A 13,034-nucleotide genomic window follows, 5' to 3' on the forward strand; every position below is an offset into this window, starting at 1 on the left:
TGACGGCAGGACCGCAGCTTTAATCCCGGGACATCACCTTAAGAAACGGGTGAGCAGCTGGGCAGTAATCATGGGAGCGAACATATCAGCTGAAGAAGAAGCTATAGTTAAACTTTTAATGCAGCTATTAGCAAAACGAGGAGTGAAGTATGACGCATATAAAATAAAATTATTACTGAAGTTCGTACAAACACAAGGGGCTCCCTCTACAGTCTATGCAGTATTTGATGTGAAAACTTGGGAACAGGCAGGGGAGACGATTTGGGAGGCGGCGTCCAGAGGGGACACCACTGCCACCAAAGTCATGACCACTTGGCGATTAGTGACTGACACCTTGCGCTAATGGCAAGCTGAAAAAAAAAAGAGAGAAAAAAAAAAAAACAAAAAAAAAAAAAAAAAAAAGGAAAAAAGGAAAAAAAAACGAAAAGAAAAAAAAAGATACAAAACGCAGTCGCTCAAGCGGCGCAGATAAGGAATGATGAACTGAGTGAAAGCAAGCCCCAAGACAAGGAAGCTCTTATAGACTTGGGGAAAATTAAAAGAATGAGAACTTGGGTGAAACAAACAAGGGAACAGGACTCGGCCTGCCTTCCCCAAGTTCCATTCCAATGAAATCCACTCCGTCCTGTCCCCCGTGTCCGATGCAGCCGCCCGTGCCGCAGGCTGTACCACAGCCTGAGCGAGCCTTCGACCCCCGGGATCGGTGGGAGCAGCTCCGTAGGGAAGCGTTGAAAGATGGAGAAACCGCGGGGTTTGCGTTTCCGGTGCGGGTACAAGATAATAGCAGCCACCCCCGCCCCGCACCGCCGCTACCCTCCGCGCCGTTTTCTCCTTCACCTGCTCCTATGCCTTCAACACCTCTGCTGGCCCTTCCGATCCCTGCAATCAGTACCCCTCCACTTCCCTGCCCGCCCGCTCCAGGCCCCTGCTGTGTCGGAACTCGTACCGCCTTTCTCTACTGCTTCTAATGCCGACACTCCACAAACCCATAATCAATTGCCGCCCGAGGAATGGGGGGCATCAGCCGCTGCTACAAGGTGGCAAAAGATTAGACACCAAGCATTGCAAACGGGAGATACAGCTTTTTGTTCAGCGATAGCATGTCCCGTCATACGCAGCAACGCAAATGTCCTCGATGAGCACGAACCTTTTGGCTATAATGTTTTAAAAGATCTACGACAAACAGTTGCCGCGCATGGACTGGGTTCTCCTTTTACACAATCCCTGCTACAGGGAATATTTACAAATGAAATAGTACCATTTGATATTTACACGCTTACTAATCTTATATTGACCCCAACGCAAAAGGTGATCTTTGAAAGCACCTGGCATACCGCCTGCCAAAACGCCACAATTATCAATATGCAGCGACAACAAGGCGACCCTTTACAAGGGGCAGGACTCCCACAGCTTATGGGGGATCCGCCGTTAAATCATCCAACATTACAGGCACGATTACGACCAGAGATATTAGCACAAGGCAGAGACCTTGCTTTACAGGCATTACTAAAAGTGACGGATGCCAGAAGAGCGACAAAATCATTTACATTAATAAAGCAAGGGGCAGGAGAGGGATATATCTCATTCTTAGATCGTCTTAAAGAAGCTTTGGAAAAACAAGTCAAAAATGCAGAAGCAAGAGAGGTCCTACTCTTAAAATTAGCCTTTGAAAATGTGAATACGGACTGTAAAAAAGTGCTTTTGCCTCTAAAAAATCCCTCCTTAACGGACATGATAGAAGCTACCCAAAAGGTGGGGTCAATGTCCCATAATATGGAAACATTAGCTACAGCTTTTGCCGCCGCAACGAAAGTACAGAAATCACGTTTCTTCTGTGGAAAAACTGGACATTTTAAAAGAGATTGCCCACAACTAAGAAAAAGAGATACGACGAGCTCTAAACAGATATGGACTTGAAATAGCCCCTGAAAAGGTGCAAAAAACTGAGCCTTGGAAATATCTGGGCTGGAAAATCTTGCAACAAACAATTGAACCTGCAAAAACAAAAAGGGGGAACGCCAGGAGCCACTCCAGCAGACAGACTAAGTAAAGCCGTGTATGTGTTAAACTACCTGAATATGTCTGAAAATAATATTCCAGTTATTATCTCTCATTTTCTGTCTCTTCAATCAAAAGATTTAATAGCCACCCCCACAGAGGGCTTGATTGGAGTCGGCGGCCTTTCGCAAACCTTTCAAGGTACCCACCTGCTCAATACCAATACCCAAGAAGGGTCTACATTTACTGTACGGCCATATGTGACAAATTTGCCCATGAGCCTGTTGGGGCGAGACGTAATGTCCCAATGCGGCTTCACCTTAAATTGCCCTGAAAATTTTCAGTAGCGGCCATTGATGAGCGACCGACAATGAAACTTATTTGGAAAAAAGAAACACCCATTTGGATAGACCAATGGCCGCTCCCCAAAGAAAAGGTCGCTGCCCTTCAAGAACTGGTCAAAGAACAACTTCATCAAGGACATATCACTCCTACAACCAGCCCCTGGAATGCTCCTGTATTTGTTATAAAAAAGAAGAGTGGAAAATGGCGACTGCTACATGACTTGAGACAAATAAACGAAGCTATGGAAGAAATGGGAGCGCTCCAACCCGGCTTTCCCTCGCCAACAATGATACCCCGAAATTGGGACATAATCATAGTAGACTTAAAAGACTGCTTCTTTACTATCCCACTACATCCTACGGATGCACCGCGTTTTGCGTTTTCGGTACCAAAAATTAACCGAGGCGAGCCAATGGATAGATACCACTGGACTGTCCTGCCTCAAGGAATGAAGAATTCTCCAACGATCTGTCAAACATATGTGGCTAAAGCCATACGTCCTGTACGACTAAAATTCCCGGAAATGTATATCTATCACTATATGGACGACATTTTACTAGCAGGCCTCACGAACACCATGGTGCGTGAAGCACTACCTGTTTTAAAATATGCATTGCAAAGCAAAGGACTGCAAATCGCACCAGAAAAAATTCAAATGGAAGCACCATGGAAATATCTTGGGTGGAAAATCTTATAACAAAGTATCCAACCTCAAAATGTGATCATTTCAGCAGACATAAAAACCTTGAATGATGTACAAAAACTATTGGGAAACATAAATTGGATTAGAGCGCAGTGTGGTATTGATAACTACACATTAACACCCTTATTTGAGCTACTTAAAGGAGATACCGATATTAACGCACCACGCCAATGGACGGCCGAAGCAAAAAACACACTGAGAATCATAAATGAAAAACTCTCACTGCAACAATGTCACCGACGACTTGAGAATTTACCCATACAATTATATATCTGCAACCAAAAACAACAGCCTCTAGCAATCATCGGACAATGGGAGAACAAAGGAATAGACCCTCTCATAATGTCGGAATGGGTGTTTTTGCCACATCAACCTGCAAAAACCCTGGCTACTCCTATCGAAATGTTCGCCGCCTTGATGAAAAAGGGCAGAGAACGAATTGTAGAAATGGCTGGAGAAGAGCCTCATCTCATTGTCCTTCCTGTCGTAAAGGACTACTTAGATTGGTGCTTACAAAATAGTCTAGAACTTCAAATGGCCTTAGCAGGGTTTGGTGGAAAAATTGATACTCATCACCCCCCTCATAAAATGTTCACCTTTTACAATAATGTGAAAATTGAAGAGGCGCCACTATACCAGTGGCAACCGGTTAAGGGTCAAACGGTGTTCACCGATGGCTCAGGGAAAACAGGAAAAGCAGTCATCACATGGCAAAAAGGTGGTAAATGGCAACACAAAATAGAACAGATTGAGGGTTCACCTCAATTAGTCGAGTTGCACGCCATTACCATGGCTTTTAGAGAATGGCCTCTAACTCCACTAAATATTGTATCAGACTCACTATATGCTGTAGGAATTGTGCAACGCATTGAAAGGGCACAACTAAAACATATACTGAAAGAAGCCTTGTTTTTGAAGTTTAAGGAGCTATTATTCTTAATAGAACAACGAAAACATCCCTATTGTGTAATCCACATTAGAAGCCATACAAACTTACCCGGGTTCTTTACAGAAGGAAATGCACGAGGCGATTACCTAACGAACATTGCATTACATACCCCAGTACCAAACACACTTTCTCAAGCTCAATTATCGCATCAATTTTTCCACCAATCTGCCAAAGCTCTTGTGAAACAATTTGCAATCTCTATGGGGGATGCAAAACTTGTTGTGCAAACATGTCCAGACTGTCAACAACAACCATCCCACCCATTGTTTGCGACAAACACTAGGGGACTGTCCTCCCTTCAGCTCTGGCAAACTGACGTGACTCATGTACCCGACTTTGGTGGGCAGAGATATGTTCACGGTTCCATAGATACCTACTCCCATGCAACCTGGGCTACTGCAATGACAGGTGAAACTAGCCGGCACATACAAAGCCATTTCCGAGCTGCCTTTGCAGCGCTTGGTATTCCAAAAGAAATAAAAACAGATAATGGCCCTGCATATGTCAGCTATGCGACACAAAAATTTTTCCACACATGGGGTATCACTCATAAGACAGGGATACCGCATTCCCCCACAGGGCAAGCTATTATAGAACGTGCACACAGAACCTTAAAAACTCTATTGCAAAAACAAAAAGAGGGGGAAGCTCAGGAATCTCCCCAAAACAGATTAGGAAAAGCTATATATGTACTAAACCATTTATTGCTGCCTTTTCAACATGAAGATGTCACACCCATAGTCAAACATTTTAAAGCTATGGAGTCGGGAATGGCACATATATCACAGGAGAAGGTGATGGTAATGATGACAAATTTAAATACTGGGTGTTGGGAAGGGCCATATCGGCTACTAACTTGGGGCAGAGGGTATGCTTGTGTCTCAACAGATGTAGGACCTAAGTGGGTACCTGCAAGGTGCGTAAGACCAGCTCTTGCATTGGATAACAAGAACGAAGAGCAGAAGACGCTGAACTCTGAGAAGACTGATGGGGAATGACTTATCAGATAACTCCAAATTAATCCATAAAGCAATCAAAGATTTGAAGTTAGCAAATTACAAGTCAGTGATGGATTTGATTGGCTGAATCACTTACTAACAAGTTGTGGAATTGGCGGGTGGATAATGTCTCTAATCAAAATGGGTTTTTTCTTGTTACTAATATTTTGCACTATAATAATGATAGTTTCTTGTCTAGTGTCTTGGGTACAGAAAATGCTATAGAATATGATTGAACAAGCTTTTGTGATAAAAAAAACAAAAAGGGGGATTTGTAGGAATAAGTGAGATTGTGTTTTACTTTGACGAGATGCAGCTGTGCCCTTGAGGCTTGTTACAGGTTCGCAGGAATGCAGCTGTGGCCTTGAGGCTTGTTACAAACAAGTTTGTGAAACTTAGAGGCAGAAAAATAAGGATGAGATTGGATACATCCCTGAAAGAGGAATTCGCGTGCACCAGCTTGAAGAACCAATAAGTAACGCTGAAGAGACGCGTGGACGTAAGACAGTAGCCAATGAAATGGGTTTTGCTTGCTCGTGAACACTAGATCATTTTATAAAAGGGATAGATTGTAAAAATAAAGGGTCTTCGCTTGTCTTCGCCTGTCTTCGCCTGAACTCATATGCGGAGTCCGTGTCTCATTCCCTTCGTGTTGTGACCCAAGTGCAGGACCCGGCACTTAGCCTTGTTGCATCTCATACAGTTGGCCTCGTCCCATTGACCCAGGCTGTCCAGGTCCCTCTGCAGGGCCTCCCTACCCTCCAGCAGATCAACACTTCCACCCAACTTGGTGTCGTCTGCAAAATTACTGAGGGTGCACTCGATCCCCTCATCCAGATCATCAATGAAGATATTGAACAGGACCGGCCCCAGTACTGAGCCCTGGGGAACACCACTCGTGACTGGCCGCCAACTGGATTTGACTCCATTCACCACCACTTCCTTTGGGCTTGGCTGTCCAGCCAGTTTTTAACCCAGCGCAGAGTGCACTTATCCAAGCTGTGAGCATCCAGCTTCTCCAGGAGAATGCTGTGGGAGACAGTGTCAAAGGCCTTACTAAAGTCCAAGTAGACAACATCCACAGCCTTCCCCTCATCCACTAAGTGGATCACCTTGTCATAGAAGGAGACCAGGTTAGTGAAGCAGGATCTCCCTTTCATAAACCCATGCTGGCTGAGCCTGATCCCCCGGTTGTCCCGCACTTGCTGCATAATGGCACTCAAGATGATTTGTTCCATGACCTTCCCCGGCACCGAGGTCAGGCTGACAGGCCTGTAGTTCCCCGGATCCTCCTTCCGACCCTTCTTGTAGAGGGGTGTCACATTTGCTAACTTCCAGTCATCTGGGACATCCCCAGTTGACCAGGACTGCTGATAAATGATGGAGAGTGGCTTGGCCAGCTCCTCTGCCAGCTCCCTCAGTATCCTCGGATGGATCCCGTCTGGCCCCATGGACTTGTGAGCATTCAGGTGGAGGAGCAGGTCGGTGACTACCACCTCTTCGACAACTGGGGCTTCACTCTGCATCCTATCTCCATCTCCCATCTCAGGGGCCTGAATACCCCGAGGATGACCAGTCTGACTATTAAAGACTGAGGCAAAGAAGGCATTAAGTACCTCTGCCTTCTCCTCATCCTTTGTGGCAATGTTTCCCTCTGCATCCAACAAAGGAGGGAGATTCTCCTTGGCCCTCCTTTTGTCACTGATATATTTGTAAAACCATTTTTTGTTATCTTTAACGGTGGTGGCCAGTTTAATTTCTAGTTGGGCCTTCGCCTTTCTAATTTTCTCTCTCACAACATCCTTGTAGTCCTCCTGAGTCGCCTGCCCCTTCTTCCAAAGGTGGTAAGCTCTCCTTTTTTTCCTGAGTTCCAGCCAAAGCTCTCTGTTCAGCCAGGACAGTCTTCTTCCCTGCCTGCTCGACTTGCGGCACATGGGGACGGCTTGCTCCTGCGCCTTTAAGACTTCGTTCTTGAATAACATCCAGGCTTCTTGGACTCCTTTGCCCTTCAGGACTGCCTCCCAAGGGACTCCTTCAACCAGACTCCTGAACAATCCAAAGTCTGCCCTTCTAAAATTCAGGGTAGTGGTTTTGCTGACCCCTCTCCTTACTTCTCCAAGAATTGAAAACTCTGTCATCTCATGGTCACTGAGACCAAGACAGCCTCCGACCACCACATCGCCCACCAGGCCTTCTCTGTTCGTAAACAGCAGGTCCAGCGGGGCACCTCCCCTGGTTGGCTCGCTTACCAGCTGCATCAGGAAGTTATCTTATCTAGACACTCTCTAACGTACAAGGCTACCGCACCACCTCTCCTTCCTTGCCTGTCCCTTCTAAAGAGCTTGTAGCCGTCCATTGCAGCACTCCAGTTGTGTGAGTCATCCCACCATGTTTCCGTGATGGCGACCACATCATAGTTTTCCTGCCGTGCAATGGCTTCCAGCTCCTCCTGTTTATTGCCCATGCTGCGTGCATTGGTGTAAATGCACTTCAGTTGGGCTATTGATCTCTTCTCCAGCACAGGCATGCCACCCCTAGGCTCATCCCTAGTACGCCTGGTTTTATCCCCTCCCCCCTTCGAATCTAGTTTAAAGCTCTCTCAATGAGGCCTGCTAACTCCTGAGCCAGAATCCTTTTCCCCCTTTGAGACAGGTGAACCTGGTGCCGTATAAACTGCCCCATGATTGAAAAACCTAAAATTCCACCGCTGGCACCAGTCTCTGAGCTACGTGTTAATGAGATGGGTCTTCCTGTTCCTTTCCGTATTCCTCCCGGCTACTGAAGGGATGGAGGAAAACACTACCGGCACTCCTGAGCCTTCAATTAATTGCCCCAGTTCTCTAAAGTCCCTTTTGATCGTCTTTGTGCCTCTATCAGCTACCTCATCACTGCCAACCTGAACAACCAATAGTGGATAATAATCGGACGATTGTACCAGCCTAGGGAGCTTCCTAGTAATGTCTCTGACCCAGGGAGGCAGCAGACTTCCCTATGGAATGGGTCCGGTCGGCATATCGGGCCCTCTGTTCCCCTCAGAAGGGAGTCGCCTATGACAATTACCCTTCTTTTTTTCTTACCAGTGGCCATTGTAATGCATGGGGCTGACTGGTTCCCCCTAGTCAACCCCTTGGATGGATCACTGTCCGTATCTTCATCCTCCTGGCCCTCGAGTTCCAGAGCCTCATACCTATTCCATACCATATGATGTCATGCTCAGTATATAAACTGGGGGGAGTTGGCCCGGGAGCAGCGATCGCTGCTTGGGGGCTGGCTGGGCGTTGTTTGGCAGGTGGTGAGCAGTTGTATCACTTGTTTTTCCTGGGTTTTGTTTCTCTCTCTTTTTGTTGTTTTCCTTTTCATTACAATTTCATTATTATCATCATCATCATTATTATTATTATTTTACTTTATTTTATTTCAGTCATTAAACTGTTCTTATCTCAACCCACAAGTTTTCTTACTTTTGCCCTTCTGATTCTCTCCCCCATCCCACTGGGGGCTAGGGTGAGCAAGCGGCTGTGTGGTGCTTGGTTGCCGACTGGGGTTAAACCACGACACCAGCTTAGTGAGGTGGATCCCATCTCTCCCAAGCAGATGTTGATCCACAAACAGGGTCCCATGGTCATAGAACCCAAAACCCTGTCACCAGCACCAGTTCCGCAACCAAGTCCCCTCATTGTCAGTGTCCTCCTCAGACCATTTCCCCTCACCAGCAGGATTGAGAACACCACCACCCAGGGCCCCCATGCCCTTGACTACCACTCTCAGAGCTCTATAGTGGCTTTTGATGCTCTCCAGGTTGCCCCTGGCAGCATCATTGGTGCCTGCATGAAGGAACACCAGGGGGTCATAGTCAGAGGGTCAGACAAGCTTTGGCAGTCCCAACATCCTCGATCTGGGGCCCCAGCAAGCAGCAAACCTCTCTAGATGATAGGTCAGGTCAGCAGATGAGTGCCTCTGTCCCCTGCAGCAGGGAGTGACCCACTACTATCCCTTGCCACTTCTTCCTGGTGGTCTTGCATGGCTCAGGTGGCCCAGATGCTTTGCTTGAAGGCATATTTGGATCCTCTTCAACTTTGAGGGCGGTGAACCTGTTTCGTAATTGCAAGCCTTCAGGTGAGGCAGGAGCCTTCCCCTTGGTGCCAGAAGTCACCAGCTTCCATTCTTCACCTTCTCCAGAGGTTGCACTTACCGTTTTACTGGGGATGGACACTGCCTGTGTCTCCACTGCAATTGGGGTCTGGGGCTTTTCAAGCTGTTGGCATCTCCAAGAAGATCCTTTCTATTTCCCTTTTATCATCTCTGATGCTGTGCAGCCTGCTCACTTCCTTCCATAACTCCTCCACTTGGCAACACATCTCCTCAAAGACAGCACACCTCCTGTTGGAAAGAAGGCCATCTCTCCCAGCATCAAGGAAAGGCCCCAGGCATTCCCTGCAGCCTGGGACTTGGAGGGCTGCATACACCATCTGAAGCTCTGTCTGGGTCGAAGCCTCTGCCCTTGCAGGGACAGCTGCTCCAATACCTACTGGGGAAAGTGCCCTGTGGCACATCACCACCATACCTGAGACTGTTTATACTGTTTTTAACTCAGATGAGGCGCTCTTCTTTGTGCCCTACTGTACATAATGCTGTGTCTGTTAGCTGCACTCTAGGAGTTGTGCTCTTGGCCTGGCTGTTTTATAGGCCTGTCCTTAGCACTAGCTAAAAGGGTGCTTGATCCTCCCTAATCATAATACCTTTATGGTAATTATCTCAGAATTTACATCAGTATGGAATGTAGCATTAACATTATACTTACCCCCAAAAGTACCACAGTACTTAATGCACTTAATCACCATAAAATGTATATTTCTCATTCTATGCACGCTTAATTCCTTTCAGTTTTAATGTGTGTTATGTAAGGAAAGAACATAGGAAAGAATCTTAGAATGAAACTTTGTAATGCTGTTCACAAATGCACACATCTTGCTTTCAAGAATACTTATTAAAGAAAAAATTTAGAAAAAATTGCATATTCATATTCAAATATTTTTTTCTGTGTATAATCATAAAACTGTAGAAGTTACAAGTTAGGTGCTAAGATCACCTTATACTAGAACAGATTGTTTCAGTCATCATATTTTCATCATTCTACACTGTCTAGTGAGCCTTTCTTACATCTTGCCCACATAGAAGATACTTGCTCCAAACTACTTTCATGCATTGCTCACAGAGTATTACATTAAAAAACCAAAGGTAGAAAAAAAATAAACCCTATTCAAATGAAGAGCTTACTCAGGAACTCTTTTTGACCACTACATGTCTCTTGATCTTTTGTCCCAGTTCAGTCCCTTTACTCATCCTACTATAGGTGGATGAGTAAACTAATCAGCTGTCCCCAAGTCTCCTTCCACATTCTTGTTTGGTCTTTGTAGCAAGGTTCATATTCCTATTTATTATTTTTTAATTATCATAGAGTCCAGTGCCTCAGTGACACTGCTTGCTGTTGTGCAAACCTTTCAATAAATCGATGGGTTTACCCTTATCCTTGTCTAAATATAAGAGGTGAAAGAGAAGCAAGCTAAGGGTAACAGTATGGTCAGCATAGATTCTTTGTAATGCTCTCCAGGTGAGTTGTCCTGTTTTCCTGAGTTTTGCTCCTCTATTTTGTATGAATGTTCTGCTTCCCTACATGCATGAAATGTGTGAGATGATACTAAACTCTTGCCTTGTGTCTGGAGTACTTGCTGTCTAGAACACTGATCACATCACTGGTGTGAAAGCTACCTGGGAAGAAGTGGGTACCTAATTTTCCTATGTATTTGCATATTACTTTTTTTTTCATGTAAGTTAACCATGATATTTGCTTGCACTTGTAGCTTCCTTAAAAGTCAAATGTCATGGCTACGGGGAGAGCTGCACTTCAGACCCTCTTTTACTGTTATACTCAAGTGCATCTCTTAGGTAACCAACTGCACTTCCTTCAGCCCTCTCAGGAGTAAAGCCTTACATTCAGCCCTTTAGGGACTGAATCTCCATCTTATAGCCTCACATCTGTAACTGTGCTAACTTGATGGGCTCAGCATTATTTGGCCCCTGTAGGAATATAAGGGAGGGGAAAAATGTGAATCCAAATGCATTCTCTTCTACTGTATTAGTGATCCTAGAAGGGTATTTGAACTCCAGAAAGGAAGGCAAGATTTGAAGGTCCAGTCCAAGAGAACAGCCATCTCAAATGCAGAAATTCTTCCAAAACAGATAAGAAGTAAGTTTTTAACCATTATCTAATGTTTTGTGTGTATATTTGGATCCTTGCATGTCTGTGTGGCACTATATCATTTCAAACATTTCCAAACATTACAATGAACACTTTTCATATATCAGGCAAGCTAAAGACACCTTGCCTAAAATCTATCAACATTACCCTGTTTTGCAAGCAAAAATCAAGGCTTTGTTGTCTGAAACAATTATAAATAAATGGCTTGTGAAATTTAAGAGATCATAAGGAATCATGTGGCTGTTCTTTCAGTAATAATTGAGAAATCTTCCCCATATTTTATGAACGTTTTATAGCAGACCTTCTTGTTTGTTTGAACTTTGAACTTCTCCATTTTATGTTCTGAAGAATTAAGAAATAGTCCCTCATCTCCAGAGATGAACTCTACATGTCTGCCACTGCCATTCGCAGTATAGTAATTTTCTTTTGATTATATGGATTGTTGTTTTTCTCTTTATCTAAATTGCAACCAATGGATTTTTTTCTCTGTTCTAGGAACTATAAACTGGTAAAAAAGAACAACATTTTAAAATGTACCCATCACAAGAAGGCATTAGGTGTAGAAGCATCTTTTGCCCAAAAAGTGAAGAAAAGTTGTTAGTTTTTCTTGATCTTTAGCTAATGATGAATGGTGTCTTGACTACAAAATCATAGGATTATGAGAAATTAAAATTAGATGTGAGAGTTGTTCTGACTGATCTGTGGAATGCAGGATTTCTGTAGAAGCAATTTTTCATAAATTCAAACTACTGAATTTGACACATTGCAGGTAAAACTCTAAGTTGGAATAGCAAATTCAGACATGACAACAACTGAAGCCCTGCAATGCTCACCCAGCTACAGTAGGCCAAAATTAAGTATTGTCAGTGCGAGGTTCTAGTATATCCCTCAAACTATTGTCTTGATATTTTTCATAGTTTCATTATAAACTTTTTATTGATATTTTTCAGGAGTAGCATGTGGTAATTTTAAATATGGAATAAACTAGCAAATGACATATAGGCTATAGCCTAGCATCTTTGTGAGAAGCAGTAATATTCAGGAAAGAACTTGAAGATTTATTTGTATTTGATGCACATTGAGTGTTATACATATGCATTTGTCTTCTGTAGAAGATTGTGCGTGTTTGCTTTAACTTTTGTAGGGAGTGGTAGGATTCAGTTACCTAACTATGAACTCTCTCATGTTCAGGGACTTTCTGGTTTGTTGCTTGCAGATGAAACCAAGTTGGGTGGAAGTGTTGATCTGCTGGAGGGTAGGAAGGCCCTGCAGAGGGACCTGGACAGGCTGCATCATTGGGCTGGGGCCAACTGCATGAGGTTCAACAAGGCTAAGTGCCGAGTCCTGCACTTGGGTCACAACAACCCCATGCAATGCTACAGGCTTGGGGAGGAGTGGCTGGAGAGCTGCCTGGCTGAAAAGGACCTGGGGGTGTTGGTTGACAGCCGCCTGAACATGAGCCAGCAGTGTGCTCAGGTGGCCAAGAGGGCCAATGGCATCCTGGCTTGTATCAGGAACAGTGTGGCCAGCAGGACCAGGGAGGTGATAGTGCCCCTGTACTCGGCACTGGTGAGGCCGCACCTCGAGTACTGTGTTCGGTTTTGGGCCCCTCACTACAAGAAGGACTTTGAGGTGCTGGAGCATGTCCAAAGAAGGGCAACAAAGTTGGTGAAGGGTCTAGAGACCAAGTCTTATGAGGAGCAGCTGAGGGAGCTGGGGTTCTTTAGTCTGGAGAAGAGGAGGCTGAGGGGAGACCTTATTGCTCTCTACAACTACCTGAAA

The sequence above is a fragment of the Nipponia nippon genome, unplaced genomic scaffold, assembly GCF_047370975.1.
Source record: "Nipponia nippon isolate SJK-2023a ecotype South Korea unplaced genomic scaffold, ASM4737097v1 scaffold_22, whole genome shotgun sequence".
NCBI lineage: Eukaryota > Metazoa > Chordata > Aves > Pelecaniformes > Threskiornithidae > Nipponia > Nipponia nippon.